Raw genomic sequence first — 6,238 nt, forward strand, 5'->3', positions numbered from 1 at the left:
CAGTAACAAATTCTACCATTGAAAAGGAAACGAGAAATGACCCGACTCTCTCACGAGTCTACGATTAAACGGTGAAGGGATGGCCAGCACATGGCGAACCACTGTTGCCAGCATTCTCGCAAAGAAGAGAACAGCTGTCAGTGTGCCGAGGAACCTTGATGTGTGGATCCAGAGTGGTGATTCCACCCAAACTCCAGGATAAAGTGCTAAAGGAGCTTCACGAGGGGCATCTGGGTGGAGTGAAAATGAAGAACCTAGCCAGAGCGTTTGTGTGGTGGCCAGGTATCGATGGAGACATCGAAGAAATGACCAAGAGCTGTCTAGGATGCCAGAATGTCCAAAACGCCCCACCACAAGCCCCTCTACATCCATGGGAGTGGCCCTCATCTCCATGGCAAAGGGTACATATCGACTTTGCTGGTCCATTTATGGACTCAATGTTCTTAATCGCGGTTGATGCACACTCCAAGTGGCCGGAGGTAATAAAGATGTCCTCCACCACCACGGAAAAAACCATCACAGTATTAAGGACTATATTTGCCAGGAATGGGCTGCCTGAACAGATCTGTTCTGATAATGGACCGCAATTTGTGTCCGAAGAATTCAGGAAGTTCTTAAAAAACAATGGGGTTAAGCACTACACGTCCGCCCCATACCATCCCGCCACCAATGGATTAGCTGAAAGGTTTGTCCAGACCTTCAAGAAGGCCATAAAGGCCATGGGTAATGAAGACATAAATCTACAACATAAGGTAGATAACTTCTTGTTTGCGTACAGGAATGCAACACATGTGGTTACAAACCAAACTCCCGCCATGATGTTTTTCAATAGAAGACTAAGATGCGGCTGGATTTGATCAAGACAAACATCAGAAGGGACGTAGAGAACCGACAATTTCAAGGCATGAATGAAAGGCCAACTAGAACCTTCCAGATAGGTCAACAAGTTTTGGCCCGGGACTACCGTACCGAGAAATGGCAGCCTGGAACTATTTGCACACGACTAGGACCGTTGATGTATACCGTGGACATTGGAGAAAGCATAATAAGGCGCCATGCTGACCAGATCATAGAGTCATCCGAAAAGGGACAACCTACACCACAACTCTATACGCCTAATGATGAAGCAGAGATACCCATAGTATCTACCTCCGATCCGGTGATACTGGAACCAGATGAACCCGACACTGGCATTCACGCCGAATCGACCTTGCCAAAAGAACCTACTACACCACCGAAAACTACTACACCACCGAGGTGTTATCTGGACCGAGCCAGGAAGCCTCCAGAGAGACTGACTTATGATTGATTAACTGCAGCAAATGTGTAGATTATTGTTCTTGTAAACATGTTAATTAATGATTACTTAAAATGTTATGTACTAATTATCTAAAAGGGGAGGAATTGTAGTGTATGTACCTTTAAGAGCCCCTGTGTACTGTAATACCGGTAGTGACCACTCGGGTATATAAGCCTGCATAGCGGCTTGTATCTTTTAGTTCACCTCCAGACTTTGTTCAGTAAACACCTGTTAAACCAACTCCTGCATTCCGTGTCTCCATTAGCACACGGATACAACACTCTCTTTTTCACAACCAACTGACCATGCATTCATCAGCAGGAAGGATGCCCCAGCAATGCTATTTAAAGGGATCATCAACAACATGCAGCTGACTTGCCTTTTCAGTTCTACTGCCTCTGTTTAAGTTTGTGCAAGTGTTTGGAGCTTTCTAAAATTAGTTAAAGTTGCTGAGGTGACAGGGAGTGTTGCTGCAAGTGGAGAATGCCTTGCTTCTCAGTTAAAGGGTTCTATTCACATCACTTGCTCCCAGTCTGTGGACTCCACTTGCAGTTCCCCCCGTGCTCGAATATGAAAGGGGGAGGGAGCAGAGGCAGCGAAGAAGAGGACTAGGTGCTCTCAGAGGGAGGAGGAGGAGGGGCAGGAGGGCTCTCAGCAGGAGGCCTTACCCACATAGCCTCTTCCAAGAGCCCTTTTCCTACCTGCATTTAAGTGAGGAGCAGTGCATTAAGAGGCTCTGCTTCAGCAAGGAGGTGGTCACAGAACACTGCCACCTCCTGCAACCAGACCTGCAGCCTCAGAGTAGGGCGATGACAGCTTTCCCAGTGGCCCTCAAGGTTGCTGTGGCCCTCAATTTTTTCACCACTGGATCCTTCCAGTCTGGAGCAGGAGCCAAAGTGAACATCTCCCGGTTTGCCATCCATCGCTGCATCCGAGAGGTCACAGAGGCTCTGTACTGCAGGAGAAGGGACTTCATTGTCTTCTCTCTGAACAGAGAGAAGCAGGAGGAGCGCGCATGTGGCTTTGCCAGGATATCAGACTTCCCCATGGTGCAGGGCACCATCGACTGCAGGTGCCACATACCAATCCTGAGATCACAGAATCACAGAATCACAGAAACCCCACAGTGCAGATAGAGGCCATTTCGGCCCATCGAGCCTGCACCGACACATATCCCACCCGATCCCCGTAACCCCTACACCAACACATATCCCACCCTATCCCCGTAACCCCACATATTTAATCCCCCTAACACTAATGGTCAATTTATCATAGCCAATCAACCTAACCCGCACATCTTTGGACTGTGGGAGGAAACCGGAGCACCCGGAGGAAACCCACGCAAACACGAGGAGAATGTGCAAACTCCACACAGACAGTCACCCGAGGCTGGATTCGAACCCGGGTCCCTGGCGCTGTGAGGCAACAGTGCTAACTCACTTAATGTGCAGTTGTTGTGCGACCACGCCCAATGCATCATGATGGTGAATACCAGGTATCCTGGTAGCAGTCATGATGCCTTCATCCTGCACCAGTCTGGTGTGCCAGCAATCTTCCAGCCACCATGACAAACCCAAGGGTGGTTGCTCGGAGACAAGGGCTATTTGGTCTACACCTGTCTGATGACTCCCCTCCACAACCCCACCACTCGTGGTAGCACACATATATAATGACAGTCATGCTGCCATGAGGAACGTCATCAAGCAGACCATCGGGGTGCTCAAGCAATGGTTCTGCTGCCTTGACCGATTGGGAGGAGCCCTCCAGTATACATCGGAGTGGGTGTCCCATTTCCACAACTTGGCCATCATAAACTCGCAGCCCTTGCCACCACGGATTCTGGGACCACCTCAGGAGGAGGAGGAGCAGGAGGAAGAGAAAGTGGAAGTGGAGGAGGAAGAGGAGGAGGAGGAAGAGGAATGGGGGAGGAAGGGAGGAAGCAGGCAGCAGATCTCCATTCCGGATGGGCTGTCTGTGAGTGCCTCATCAAACTTGAGTTCCAATGAATGAAACTCCAGATCCCCGTTAATCACTACTTTCCAATCTTACCATCCCTCTGTCACGGAACATCACAGCGTCCCCCCTGGGCACAAAGCTGAAATTAGACCCACCACAAAACACACATTCCAAAGATAATTTAGAAATTTATCAAATGCAAATCAAAAGAACAAAGTCAACTAATCACCCTTGTGCATTCCCTTCGTGCAGTGGTGGGTAAAATCTGGTCATTCTATCCGGCCCGCTGGATGTGACAGAAATAGAACGTGAGCCGGAGCTTAAGCTGCACATTAGTCTATCCACTTACACTTCTCATGGGTCAGAGATGGACCCAAATTGCAGCCAGGGAACACACAGAAATACTTAATTCAATTTATCAATTCACAAAAGCGATTCTCCCTGGCCTAAAGGATCGATTCTGTGATTCTGGGCCCCAATGCGGACATCCGTCCCCAGAATGCACTGCGTACTCGAATATGTCCTATCCATTTTAGAGCCAAGTCATGGCTGCTCATTTTGATGAATCTTTTACTCAGCATTCTAAGCCATCTGTTGGACCACAGACTGCTGGACTGCTGTGGCACCCTGCAAGCCCCTTTCCACACTCGTAAATCCAGGCACGATGGCAGCAGTCTGAGCTTGTGTGGCAGCAAGCTGAGCCTGCAGGAGAGCAGTCTGTGCTACCACTGCAGCACTGGGACGTTGGGTGGCTTCTGCCTGTGCTGCAATGGAGGCTGCGAGATTGCCCATCACACCCAGCATCATGGTTGGGTCCACAAGTTCTCTAATGGAGTTGCCCATCATTTCCATCATGGAAATCCTGGGCTCCAAGATCCGCGCAAAACCCCATGCAGCATTGAAGCCGGACTCCCCCGTGCTCCTTGACACTGACAAGAGGCTCTCTGGCGGGCCTGCCATTGCACCTAGCATTTCTGTGTGCATGGCCATTGTATTGATTTGTATGTGGGTTCATTGACGACACATTCATGAAAGAGAATGACTTTTTATCTAAAGTATGTTCAACTCAGTTAACAGCATTACAGGAGACACCATGCTAGAGATCCATCTAAAACAAAACCAAAACTAAACTGCTTGTCTCTCACATGTCCTCTGCTGGTCAGGCATAAATAATCAATCAGGCAAATATGCTGGTAAGGCATAAATAATCAAACAGGCAAATACCATCACTATTTGCTGATATCATTACATCTCCCTTTCTTAAAACAAAAGTATTTTACTTTTATCTAACAACATGTTTTCTTTGTATTACTCTGCATTTTAACTGTAACACTTAATGAACTTACATTATCATTATCATGATCAAGGTTTTTTAACCTTGTTTTGTGTGTTCACATGAAATATGTAAATACCTAGAACTTGAAGAGAGAATAAGATAACATTACTTCCTTTTATAACAAGAGTCCTTAAACTTGCTCAATGAGTCTCTCAGGAGGCTTCACACGTCTTGAGGATTTTCTGATTGATTGTCCTTGAATCTGAGTTGTTGCCTCAGATGATGATTTCTCAGCTGTGTGATCAGGTTGTTCAACAGTATCAGTCTTTTGACCTGCTGTGTGATCAGGTTGTTCAACAGTATCAGTCTTTTGACCTGCTGTGGCTGGTCCCATGAGAAGATCCCGACGATTTCTTCGTAGAACAGCACCCTCATCTGTCTGAATGGTGTATGATCTTGGTTGGACTTCACTCAGGACAGTTCCCTTCTGAGTCCATATGTTTGTTTTGTCTTTGAACCTTACTTGGTCACCAGTGTGGAGTTCAGGTAGGATTTGTGTTCCTCTGTCATAGTAGTACTTTTGCTTTTCTTTCTGTTGTTCTTTGAACTTCCTCACTTTCTCCCCCTCTTTTGTTTTCAGGAGGTTCTCCGGGATGGGTAGGTTTGACCTTAGCAGCCATCCCATAAGGAGTTGGGCTGGTGACATACCACACTCGAGCGGCGTTGTGCGGTATACAAGCATGCTCTGGTAGAAGTCAGTTCCACCGTCTCTTGCCTTGTACATCAGTCTTTTCACTGTCTGGACCGATTTTTCCACTAGTCCATTGGACTGTGGAAAGTGAGGACTTGACGTTGTGTGGACAAAGTCCCACTCTTTGGCAAAGTGTCAGAAACTTGCATTGTAAAACTGGGGTCCGTTGTCTGTGAAGACCTCGCTTGCCACGCCATGTCTGGAGAATATGGCTTTCATACATGTTATCACAGCATCTGCAGTGGTGGTGTACAGTCTACAAACCTCTGGATACAGGGAGTAATAGTCTGTGACTACAAGATAGTCCTTCCCTTGACATACGAATAGGTCAGCGCCTACCTTCTGCTAAGGTCTGTCTGGTGCTGGGTGTGGCTTTAGTGGTTCTACTGGATTGCTTGCTCGATATTTCAGGCATATTGTGCAGTTTGACACCTCATTTGTCACATCTTGGTTGATTCGTGGCCAGTACATCACCTCTCGTGCTCTTTTCTTACACTTTTCGATTCCCAGATGTCCTCCATGGATCCTTTTTAGCATCTCTTTTCTCAGACTCTTTGGGATAACTATTTTACTTCCTTTGTAGATGATGTCTTCGACCACTGATAGTTCCGCCCTGCAGTTCCAGTACTCTGCCATGTCAGGTGAGCAGTCTTGCTTCATGTTGGGCCATCCATCCAAGATGCTTTTCCTCAGTCGTCTCATTGTTTCATCTTTGTTTGTCTCAGTCTTTATGAGCTCCATTTTTGCATCTGCTATGGGCAGTGCACTTGTGATCATGTCCACGTAGGCGTTCACTTTTTCATCCATTTTGGTGTTTGCGGGCTCACTTGGGTCAACAGCTCTGGACAACGTGTCTGCTGTATACATCAGCTTACCCGGTGTGTACGCAACATTCAGTGTATAGCGTTGCAGCCTGATCATCATTCTTTGTATTCTAAGCGGGCACCCATTTAGT

This window comes from Somniosus microcephalus, chromosome 2 (genome assembly GCF_052327205.1).
Source record: "Somniosus microcephalus isolate GS21.2 chromosome 2, FLI_Smic_1.0, whole genome shotgun sequence".
In the NCBI taxonomy this organism is placed as follows: Eukaryota; Metazoa; Chordata; class Chondrichthyes; order Squaliformes; family Somniosidae; genus Somniosus; species Somniosus microcephalus.